Below are 12370 nucleotides of genomic sequence, written 5' to 3'. Positions count from 1 at the left end.
CCAGCGCCAATCCTAAAAGGATGCAGCCTCACCTCCACCAGGAGAGGGAGAAGGAAGCAGTGTTTTAAACTTATTAGTGGGTACCTGAGGAGGACGCGGTGAAGGATGAATCATAGGTATAGAGACGTTATCAAATCCGATTGATTTGTAACTTCGAGGATTTTCCAAAAGAAGCAGGGATCCAAGCTTGCAGCTGGAAGCTACAGGGACACAGTCAGGTGCCAGATCAAGTTCTGGCCTGGCCACGGACCAGGAAGGTGAGCTTGGACAAGTAAGCTAAGGCCCCAGGAGCCTCAGCTTCCTGGTCTATTCAGCGGAAATGTATGAACACAAAATGCAGCAGCCAGCACGCTTCCTAGGACATCAGTCACCTTTCACACGTAATAATCACTCCCTCTCCTCCCACCTCACCCCCCTCCCTAAAAAGGCTATTCACACTCAGAGTAGAAATAATCTATCACCAGGACAATGCGCTTTTTTCCTCACTATGTCAAAGGAGGACAGCTGGTAGCACCGGCCAGGACAGCATGGCCTCCTTTAAGAGCTCGCACAACCCATGTGCATGAGTCACTGCGTCTCAAACAAAACCTACCTGTGCAAGGTGCCGACAGAGCGGCGAAACAGGGTCCCCACCTTGAGTTCGAGAGCCTGGAGAGCAAAGCTGTCTCTCTAGCATGGAGCCCCCAGAAGCTGGGGCACAAGCCGGCACGTGAATGTGCCAACCCAGTGGAGCCATCTCAGTAAATCCATTTGTGTGGCTGCTCCCGGACAAGCCCTCTGTCTGGCCAGACTGGGTGCCGAGTCTCCTCCCTGGGCTGCCAAACACAGCAGTCCAGGGAGGACTGTACAAATCCATGAGCACCAGCTCCCGTCATCGCGCTCTTCACACCAGGAATGGAACAAAATTTGCCTCCGCAAGGTAGATTGGGAGCGACACCAGTGGTCTAGGGATGCTCAGGAATAGGGAAGGTGTTATCCTTCGCTTTAAAGAAATCTCAGGGGAGAGGTGCCTTTCCAAGAATCAAGTGGCGATTCCAGTAACAACTCCTTTGTGCAGGTAACTGAGAACACAGCCATGGGTGACCAATGCAAGGCTGAACCTGGAGATCCAAGAGCCAAATCCTCAGCTCCCTGATGGAGCAAGACGACGCCCTGTGCAAAAACAGACTCTCGGGCTCAGAGACTCAGAGGAGGAAAGAACTGTTGGGGTCCATTCATTTATCACCTTTCACTGAGCATCCACATGCCCTGCACTCTCCTAGGTACCAGGTATACAAAGGGAAACACAGTCAATTCCCCACCCCACCACACACTCCGGTCTGTTATCCAGCGGTCCATGCGCTCACAGTAAACATGGGGTGGTGCGTCTCTGCAGCGGCCTCCGCCCCCTACGGGCCTCAGTATCCATGTGCAGGATCCCAGTGGCTCTAGGGAGGGCCTCCTCCCACAGACCCAGGTGTGAGGCCCACGACCGCAGGAGACCAGTCGATGTGTCCCATCTCCTAGACACAGGGATGGGTCCAGGGGCGAGCACGGGGCCAGGGTCCGCCCTCAGGAACGCTGAGACAAAGCCATTCTCTTGCTCTGGGGCTGCAGAAGCAGGAGGCCTGCAGAAGCTTCTGCCCTTACTGCTCCCACCAGGGAAGTAAACCAAAGAGTGAAAAGAATGAGAGAAAAACAGCCCACAAAACACCCAGAAGCACGACCCCTAAACTTCGCAGTTACACGAACAACCAAAAACTCACTATTTACACCCGTTAGAGTTGGTTTCTCCATAACTCGCAACTACAAGTGACAACCCGAAAATATCCTTGTTTTAGGGATGAGGAATTGAGCCCAGAGAGGCCTGGCAACTTGCACAGAGTCACACAGTTATTGGTGACGGGGGCAGGACAACCCCGCTGTTGGGCATGTGCCAAGACGGCTCCATTTTCAAAGCTCTGGGGCCTTAAGGATATTCCTTCAAGTCTCTAAGCCTCAGATGTCAGAGAATACAATGCTCACATACAGGCCTATGAGGATTAAGGAAAATACAGACTCTGGAAGCACCTGCTCTGAGCCTGTGAAAGGCTGGCTTCTCTCTCCTCCCCAATATAAGACTGCTGCTCTGGGAGGCAGCGCTGGTTGGCGCATAGTATTTGATGAACCCTTACACAGGGACGTAGAAGGAACAGGGCAGGGTCCTAGGTTAAGGGCCAGGCAACATCAAACAGCCAATCTGATGGGTGAACTGTGAATGCAGCCACACAGGCATCTTCCCTAAGTCGGTGCCCTACAGACAGATGTCCAGGATGCCAAGGGCAGGGAGAAAGGGTTTGCAAAGGGGGAAATGAGCCAGGTTCAAATGCAATGTGGGGGGCAGGGGGAAACGACTGCAACGGGAAACGATGAGGAAAGCAATTCCAGGAAAGGTGGAAAAGCCCAGTGGTCAGGGTGGAATGAGAAACCAGGCCCATCTCAGCTCTCTGGTTAACCACATTCCTGGTTTCCACTTCAGAAATTTAATTAAAAACCCAAACATCTAAATTTCCCAACTGGCTTGCCAGTGGCCACGAATTCCCTTAGATTGAGAGAGTCTCCCTCAGCGGGACCCAGGGGGCCAAGAAACAAGTCTGGTGTGAAGCCAGAGGAGGGCTCACAGGCAGGGGTCACGGGGAGGCACCCCCTCCCCTCCCTCTCTTCCCCTCCCCTCCCAAGTAAAGAAGCCCTCTGGGTTTGGGATGACCCTGTTCTGTCACGCCAGCCACAGGAAGACGGTGTTGTTTCTTGTTGCTTCATTTTAAAAATAAAAAGAAATAGCACGATGTAAAAAAATTAAAACGAAAAGAGCCACACTCAGGGTAGCTGCAGGGGTACAGATCACTTTCCTTTCGCCACATGGGGGAGGACACCGAGGCCGTGAGAGGCGAGGCAGTGCAGAGCTGGGGAGCAGACACAATCGGTCCCCAGGGCCAATAAAACCACCTTCTGCCAACGGCTAATCCCGCCTTGAGCCTGGACATGCGCCTGGGTCGTCCAGTGACAAATCAGCAAAGACCGAGCCTTCGGGGCTCACCCGGGGCTTCAGGAAGAAAACCCCAGAAAGGAGGTAATCCTCTCAATGCAGCCACTGAGCGGCGCTCTCCCCGGAGCCACCCCAGAAATCTGACATCTCACCACTGGGCTCCCAAAAGCATTTCTTAAGCCCCTCGACTCTGCAAAAAACGGTTCGGTAAACAAACAATTTTTAAACGTCTTTCATAAAAAGCCACACTCAGCAAACTTCATCTATGAAATTAGACCAGGCAGGATAAGGGGACAGAGAGGACGCCCCCTAGAGTTCTCTCAAATCATGACCCCAGCCTCCATCTTCCCAGCATCCCTCCCTGCACCCACGTTTCCAAAATACGACTTTGCGCGCGCGGGCGGGGTTAGGAGCAAGGGGCCCCTTCTCCTCGGTGGGCATCTACCTGCGTCACCTCACTTACCTGTGCCTTGACAGCCTCTTCTGGAAAATGGGGGTGACACCTGACTATTTCACCAGGTTGCAGGTGATATCAGAAGGGAAATGGGCACAAAGCACTCGAAAAGCTCCAGCGCAAATACTGGACCTAAGGAACACGCTAGATCTCCAAACTGTTACTTTAGAAAGAAGAGATGCAGCGGCCTCGGAGGGGAGCGCCGCCCACGTGCACCCGCTGCTCCTCGGTCGGTCCCCGGCACTTGGCTCGCAGTGAAGAGTCCTCCTCAGCAAGAAAGGAGACACCACAGGCTCCTGAGCGTCCGCAGCGAGAAGGTCTACCCTTCCTGGCCGATCTGTCCTTAAAATCAGTTAAGTGCCACTTCACACCCACTTGGATGGCTACCGTCAAAAAAAAGTGTTGGCAAGGATGTGGAGAAACTGGAACCCTTGCACCTCGCAGGTGGGAATGTAAATGCCGCAGCTGCTGTGGAAAACAGTATGGTGGCTCCTCAAACATCAAAGTATGACCGTATGATCCTGTAACTCCACTTTGGGGTATGTACACTAAGAGCTGAAAGCAGGGACTCGAACAGATGTGTGCGCAGCCTTGTTCATAGCAGCCTTGTTCTCAATGGCCAAAAGATAGAAGCCACTCAACTGTCCATCAACGGATGAATGGATAAACAAAACGTGGTCTATCCACACGATGAAATATTACTCAGCCTTAAAAAGGAAGGAAATTCTGACACGAGCTACAACATGGATGAACCTTGAAGACAGTGTGCTAAAAAATAGTAAGGCAGACACAGAAGGACAAACATTGTATGATTCCACTTACACGAGGTACCTACAGTAGCTCAAATTAATAGAGACAGAAAAATAAGAGTGGTGGCTGTGGGGGGCTGGGGAAGAGGGAATGGCAAGCAGTGTTTAATGGGCACAGTTTCAGCTCAGGATGATGAGAAAGTTCTGGCAATGGATGGCGGTAAGGCTGCACAACAATGTGAATGTACATAATGCCATTTACTGCACAGGTAAATGGTTAAGATGGGAAACTTTATGTTATATACATTTTACCACAACTAAAAAAAAAAGGTTAAAATAAAATTAGTCAAGAAGGTACAACTGGGGCTGGCCCCATTGTCAAGTGGTTAAGTTCAGGGCACTCTGCCTCAGCAGCCGGGGTTTGGTTCCCGGGCTTGGACCTACATGATTCATTGGCAGCCATGCTGTGGCAGCAACCCACATACAAAATAGAGGAAGACTGGCACAGATGTTAGCTCCGGGACAATCTTCCTCAGCAAAAATAAAAGAGGAGGATGGGCAACAGATGTTAGCTCAGAGCCAATCTTCCTCAGCAAAAAAAAAAAGCACAACTGCAGAAACAATAATTGTCACTTAGAGCTCCTGAGGGTTTTACTCAGATACCAAAGAATTTGTCCCCAAAGGCAAGCATCTCAGACACCTTCCTTTCCATGCTTACAGCACAACAGAGCCCCTCCCCCACAAAGGATGCTAAGTCAAGTCAGCTCCCAACTGGCCCAAAGACCACCAGAGCCCACCCATGCACCGAAGAACTGAAGTGGATGACCAACATCTAAAGAAAGAGCCATCCAGCAAATGATTTAAAAATGTCTATAATTAAGAAAAGGGAAAACTCCAAGGATGGCTCCCAGGACCTGAGTGAAATCCCTAACGAGTTTGTGATGGAACCTGCTGGGTGGGCTGAGAGGGTCTTTCTGTCCTGTCCCACTCGGGCTTCCCAGTCCAGGGAAAGGAGAGGGAAGGAAATGGCTAAAGGGAAGTGAGGTCAAGGGCCCACTTTTAGGCAAAGGAAGTGGGTCTGAAAACCATTAAATTCAGACCCTATAAGAGGCATTTTCCAAACGCCTGGGGGTCTCCCAGACCTGAGGGGAGAGACGAAGGTCGGACTTGCTTCTGGAGACCCCCGAACGGCAGGCAGTGCCTTATGCAGCCACTTCTGTCTTAACCAACTACAAAAGGCACCTGGTTCAAGACTTGTATGTAAAAACCTGTACCAACAAACCAAATACGGGAGGAGGTGATGATTCACATGACAAAAAGAATTCTTTGACAGAAACTCGCCACGTCAGCATTCCTCCAGGTAGCATGCTTCCTCCAGGCCTTTCGAGTGTCATGTGATCAACCAAGACTGGCTCTGCACAGACGTTTTTCCAGGCACAAACCTAGTCTGTAAAGCCAGGGAGCCCCAGTGAGTCTGAGCACAGCATCTTTAGCCAGAGGCATAGTGCGAAGGGAGGGAATTCATCCAGGACCATTCCCCTCCTCTTGTAAAATGAACTGGGTGCATGGATCGTGTGCAGACGGGCTGCTAACTTGGTGTGGAGGACCCCAACCAGCTCCACGACGATGGCAGACGTGGCCCAGGACGACACTGGCCAGAAATAGAAAGAGCGGTGGTCTGTGTGGGCACACAGACAAATGTGCTAGAAAGCCACCTATCAAAGGCATCTTCCAAGCTCCGGGGCACTCACACACCCAAAGGGAGAGACCGCAGATCTTATTCCTCAAGCCCAGAACTGTGGTTCCTTTATGTGCGTCCAAATGCAGCCCCTTCTGTCTTAACCAAGTGCAAAGGGCACCTGATTTCAAGATTTCTATGTCAAAACCCGTACCAACCAACCAAATAAGGGCATGTGGGAGCCCCAGACCAGGTGGAGGCAAACCGGGAAGGCTTCCTGGAGGAGGAGAAATGGAGAAGCTTTGTGTCTGGGTAAGCTTGAGTGGGAAAAGGCTCAGTTCAGGCTCTAGCTGGCCAAGAAGTCAGTCAACTCCCTGTTTCTTAACACGTCCATCGGTATCGGAATGGTCTGGGAGCTTGTTAAGAATGCAGATGTCTGAGCACTCCCGAGCCCCACGCAAACCAAAACAGAACCTCTAGGGGTGGGGGAGGGTGGGGAGGGCTACCAAGAAGACCTTTTTACCAAGTTCTCCAAGCAATTCATTCTGATGCAAACCACAACCTGCAGGCCAGGGGACCAGCGGAGTTCAAAGTGCACAGTCTGAGCCGGGCGCCCACTGATCTGGGAGGAGCTGCAGCTCCCGAGAAGGGAAGGCCCACGAGGGGTCACAGAGGAGGGGGACAGGGCAGGTGTAGACAGAGGGCTGTCCCAGAGCTGCACAGTCACAACATCCCAATCCCTCTGCCACCGAGACTTCCTGTTATGATCCTCACGGAGCGGCTGCTTACAGAAGCCGTCTGTGCCCGCGCACGAGGGAGAGGGCAACATCTCTCAGTTTACAAGCTGGAACAGGAAGGCTGGGAGCGTTTCAAAGAGGAAAAGAAAAATCCAGTCCAGGCGACCAGACCCTAACAGGAACAGAGAAACTCTATCTGGACAACAGAAGTCTGTTTTGCTGAGATTTAAATAACCCCAAAACTTCCTTATCCCAAACGAACGTCACCTCCCCTCTATGCGGGCAAGCCCTCTGAGCTGGAGGGGACCGGCGATGCTGGAAGCGGACAGCCCGCGGTCAGTGGGCATTGCGGGCGGAAGGTTTAGACCAACAGGGCCTCTGCCGTAGGTCCCCGAGCAGGGCCTCTTTCCTGGTTTCCTCCACTTCACACGAGTGCCTCTTATGCAGATGTGGGGCCAGCCCCCTGTCCTCCTCAGCTGCTCCCGAAGGCCCTTCAGGCCACCTCTCCTCGCTCCTCTGGGGAGAAGTCAGTCCTCTAAAGAAAAGGGGGGTCGCCCCCTAGCCCAACATTGTCAACACCCTAAATCCCTTCTTAGGGGAGAGCAGAAGCCCATGTCCCCTTAAATCCGCCCAGAGAAGCAGGAAACCCAGTCTTTGCACACTTGGCGCCCCGACACACCTGCTGCTCAGGCAGGCGTGAGTCACCGCACAGGCACTGCACGGCGGCTTCGCTGCTTGGTGGCTGGCTCTCACGCACACCGGATGTCATCCATCCACCTACCCCTCAGGAGACAGGTCGGGACACATCAGGTTACAACCCGATTTTTGCTAAACGACTCATTCCCAGCGGAGGTCTGGGGAGAAGAAGGAGGTGGGTACATGGAGATGCTTCTCCCACTCACGGTCAGGGTTCCTCTCCCCTCCAGGCCCGGGAGGGTCTTGTCTACTCTGCCGGCCACAAATAGAAGGAGGGGCGAGGTAACCTGGGGAGGAGGATGCACGGGACTGCGCAATGTTAAACCTTCTCCAGAATAAAGACGGTCCGCTGAGATGACTACGGCCCAGTGCTCTCCTGTACAGCACAGTGCCTACAGCTGACAACACCGTACTGTACACTTAAACCTTTGCTGAGAGGGTCGATCTTCTGCTAAAAATCAAAAAAATAATGAAGAGGGCGGGAGGACGCTCTTGGAAGTGATGCTATGTTTACAGCATAGACGGTAGTGACGGCGTCCTGGCGTAGGCTTATCATCAAATTCATCAAGTTGTAGACATTAAATAGTAGAGCTTTTTGTGTGTCAATCATACCTCAAATCAAGCGGTTTAAAGAGAAAATCTGCTGAAGCCCTCTCATCTCCCACATTGTACAAAACAGCATTTTCTGCCGTGCAGAGTCCCGAATTGGATCCTAGACCAGAAAAAAGAGATTAGCGGGACAACTGGAGAAATGTGAATAAGGCCTGCAGATGAGTTCAAAGCAGTCGATCAGTATTCATCCCCTGGGTTTGATCTTCTCACTGTGGACACGTAAGATGTTAGCACTCGGGGAAGCTGGGTGAAGGGCACGGGGGAACGCCACGTATTATTTTTGCAACTTTCCTGTAAATCCAGATTATCAAAATGAAAAGTTAATTTGAACAAAAGGACAGCACTGTGATCCAGCCGCCAGTCAATCTTAATCTATGATATTGCCAAAATGACTTACATCACAATCCTGAAGGCAAAGTTTAAGTTACTCTGACACCGGTGCTGATCAAGTCTTTGACGCAAGAAAAGCAAAACAAAACTCACGGCGTGCACTCAGCGAGCATTTTCCCAGCGCCTACTGTATGCTGGCTCCCGGATGTGGGCTTATCTGACGGCTAAGTGGGGCTCCCTTCCTCGAAACCCACCTCGGAAACATCCACCGAGAGGAACAAGCCTTCCAGTTCAGACATGCTCTGACTTAAAGCAAAGAGAGCGATTTCTGGGACCTTTCCAAAGGAAATAATCCAAAATGTGGACAAATCCTTATGTACACAAGATGCTCACCAATGCATTACTTCTAAAGGCAAAAATGTGGAAACAACTTAGTGTCCAACAATGGGGGAATTGTCCGGCAAATGACGATTCAAGGCCCACAGCATAATACAGTCATTACGTGGGGAAACGTCCAAATAAAATTGAAGGGAAAAAAGCAAGAAGCAATGTTATATAGATTTCAGAATTTCAGCAGTGAGGAAATACGGCAGATTGCAGCATTACTGTGGGAACTGGGTGTTTTTGTCCTGCTTTTTGTACATTTTTTGTAGTTTTCTATAAAAGAGAGAGAAAGAGCACGAATTACTGTTAAAAGTAGGCCAGGTGAAAATGCAGCTGCAGGCCATCAGTGGGACAGTTTCAAGGGTTCCTGTCCCAGGGTCTGGCACGGGGAGCGGGTGGGGAAGGGTGTGGGACCAGCACAGGCAGTGCCAGGGACCCAAGGGGTGGCCAGAGGCACAGGCTCCTGGGGAGGGGGCAGTACCGATATGCATCACCTTTCTTTCTCCTGTGGTGCCTGGCCCTCCCTTCTTGCCCAAGCAGGTGCTCACTGGAGGCAATGGCACCCTGATCGCAGACCAAGGGAGACCTGTGACAGCTTCCAGGAGTTTTCTATGCGGGAGGGACTTCTGGGCGGGAAGTGGATCATCAAAGACAGGCTGCCAATAGCGTTGGGGGAGGGGAGAGCGTCTTCAGGAAGAAAGTCCTGGAGTTGAAGACAAGTGCCGAGGAGGGAGAAGGAAAAGGAAGACTGCTTTATCTGAACATCAAGGCGGACTCCCTCAGTCATTCATTCAACAAACACCTATTCCGCGCCTACTCAGTGACAGGCACCAAGCTGCCCAAAACAGCACCGACACAAAAGAACAAGGAGAGGAGGGAACTATGGATACAGGAGCGGTTTGCTTTCAGTTCAAGACTCAAGACTAAGCCCCCTCCCCACGTTGGCCAGGAAACCTCTTCCATTAACAAGTTTCGCTAGGGGAGTGGGGACGACGCCGATGGACGCACTGGACCGAATTCCTGCCACCTCCCAGCCATTCGGGAAGCCTGCCCAAACCATCCCACCCAGTCCTTGCAGTAAAGCCTCTTACCAAAGAACCGGCGACCAGGGACATCCAGAAACACCCCTGGCCTCCACCCCCAATAGTGAGAGGGGCTCGACCCCGTCGTCTTCTCCTAGCGCTGCGCCCCGGTCGCATCCTGGGTCGCCAGTGGGCAGGCGCCGGGGGCTCACCGAGGAGGCTCAGCTCCCGAGGTAACGGGCCCCGGAGAGCGACGAGGCGAAAAGGTAAGCGCAAAGGGCCACGCGGGTGCGCCGAGGACGCGGGGCCTTTCCCCAGGCCAGGGCAGCCAGCGGCTTGGCGGCGCTGGGGACTGAAGGGCGAGGACCGAGAACGCCCAGGACGGGCGCTGACCATCGCGACCCGGGCGAATCAGCTCCGCCTGGAGGCAGAGGGATGGCTAAAATGACCTCCGAGACGATGTCAATAACAAGAACAAAAATTTCAACCGAGAACCCTCAGACCTTCAGAAAGCGTCGCCGGGCGGGGGAAAAAAGTCAAATCAAATTCTCCACCCCAAATCGCAGAGAAATTTACCTCCAGGTGAGCGTCCCGACTGTTGGGTAGAACGTATGGATCCACGGACGGAGACGAGGTCGTGGGTCTTCTGAGTCCCGCTCACATGCACCAAGTAATCCACGTTAGGGGGTCCGGAGGCCCCCATCTCATTCCGCATTTTCCATCCAAGGCCAAAGCGCCGGCAGCCGGCCTCTGCGCTCCGGACCCTCGGAGAGCGCGTGGACGCCGCTACCGGGGGTGCCCGAACGGCCGCATTCCCGGGCCCGGGGGCTGGAGCGCAACGCGGGCGGGTGCAGGGCGCCCCGCCGCCCCCGGCGAGCGCATCCCGCCTCCTCGCGCTCGGAGAGCACCCAGTCCGGACGCGGCTCCCCGCCTTTCTTCGCTGCGCATCGCCAGCGCGAACCCAGAGATCTCTGGCCGGAACCCCTCTGCCAAGCCCAGAAAAGCGCCAAGGGCAGATCTGCTCGCGGCCCCAGGTTTGCAGGTCCGCGGGGCCCGGGCGGCGTGAGGTGGGCCCCGCCGAACAAGAGAAGCTCCGAGGAGAAGCGCAGAGCGGCGGACGCCAGCTGTGGTGGCCGCGTCCTCCGGGCTCCGCTGCCACCCTGCTCACCCGCGCCGCCTCCGCGCTCTGCCCGCGGCCAAGCCATTCGGCCTTTATATACCAGCGGGGGCCGGGGAGGGGCAGGACGGGGTGGGCGGAGCGCGAAGAGGGGCCGTGGGGGGCCGAACTGCTTCCTGGGAGGTGTAGTTCTGTTTCCCGAGTCACAAGAGAAGCATAGTGCAGGCGTGGCTGGGGTCTCCCCAAGGGCTCTCCTGGCTTGCGCCCTCCCTTGGTAGATAAGGCTGGGATTCCAGCCTCTAAATGCCGCCCAGGATGACGAACCTGGGTAGCCCTGGAGTCAGAGGAACCCAGGCAGGTTGCAGTCACCTCCCACTATTAGCCAGGTGTGTGACCTTCATGGAGGAGTGACCATGTATGCCTCAGATGGAGGATACTAGTGTCTGCTTCTGTAGGGTTATGGGGGGAGGTCACCACAGTCATTGCTGGCTGGCACGCAGTGGCCTGGTGTCCCCGTCTTTAATAGGAACAACTGTTTTTTCCTACACTTGTTAAATGCTAAGCAAGCTTGGCCAGAAGGCTCCATTTCCACAAACCAGTTGCCACCCCGAGACAGGCCTAGACTAAAATTCTGGAGCTGTCACTGCCCTTATTCAGGCCTCAGTTTCCACAGCTGCCTCCTTACTCATTCAACACCTGTGCATACTGGGAGCGCAAAGGCAGGAGTCCTCCCTCAAGGCTGGCCTTTGTGCCTAAGTCACAGTCAAGGGAGAGGAGGAAGCAGCATCGTGACAGCCGTGTGGATGTGAATGAGGCTGTATGGACCAGGGACACCTAACCATGCCTGGGGACATCCACCAAGGCGTCCGGAGAGCTGGTGTCTGAGCTGAGTCTGGAAGGAATGGGTAGGAAGCAGCCAAACAAAAAGACACGCAAACACAAAACAATGACAACAAAGGGAGGCAGAGAGCTGTCTGTGTGGAGGAAACACGGAGGGTATGAAAGAAGGGGGACGCGCTGAGAAGGAGGGCTGCTGGGGCCTTAGTTTTCTAGGGCGTCTGTAGAAACTGGGCGGCTGAGAACAACAGGCATTTACAGTCCCACAGTCCTGGAGGACAATTGTAGATATGTGTGTATGCATGGGTTAGTGTTCATACATATAACTCGCTGCTCGCTCTGCTGAGAGGATCTAGAAGCAGTGACACCCCAGTAGCAATGAGCACTAGATCCATGGTTGGTTTCTAATACCATCGTCCAGTAAAAGGAACCAGGGCTCCTCCAAGAAGTGGCAGGTTCTAGGACTGGGGCAGGAAATACACGAGCCGAGCCTGGAGCATCTTGCAGTGCCAGAAGGTAAGAAACTGAAAACACATACACCACAACGATGGGGTATGTCAAAGGGATACAGAAACCAACTGAAGGAGCTCCTAATCGCCAAAGTTGGGGGGGCAATTTGAGCAACAAAATAAGAACAGCAGTATTGGATTATAATCCAAAATATAAAATAAATATTCACGATCCCATACTGATATAATTAGATAATTGAATAAATAAATATATGAGGGAAAATAAACAAATCTGTGCAGA

The 12370-nt window shown here is 53.2% G+C and overlaps 1 long non-coding RNA gene across 1 annotated transcript in view; it reads right to left on the bottom strand.

The window, feature by feature from the left end:
- LOC139073847 (uncharacterized) overlaps positions 1–10884 on the bottom strand; it is a 149132-nt gene extending 138248 nt beyond the window's left edge. Inside the window, exon 1 of the long non-coding RNA XR_011522929.1 lies at positions 10243–10884. This is a non-coding gene — a long non-coding RNA (uncharacterized lncRNA). The remainder of the gene's footprint in view (positions 1–10242) is intronic.
- Between the last annotated feature and the right edge of the window lie 1486 nt (positions 10885–12370).

The sequence above is a fragment of the Equus przewalskii genome, chromosome 10 (genome assembly GCF_037783145.1).
Source record: "Equus przewalskii isolate Varuska chromosome 10, EquPr2, whole genome shotgun sequence".
Lineage (NCBI taxonomy): Eukaryota > Metazoa > Chordata > Mammalia > Perissodactyla > Equidae > Equus > Equus przewalskii.
The sequence above is the reverse complement of the archived record's forward strand: the minus strand, read 5'-3'. Positions and strand labels throughout refer to the sequence as shown.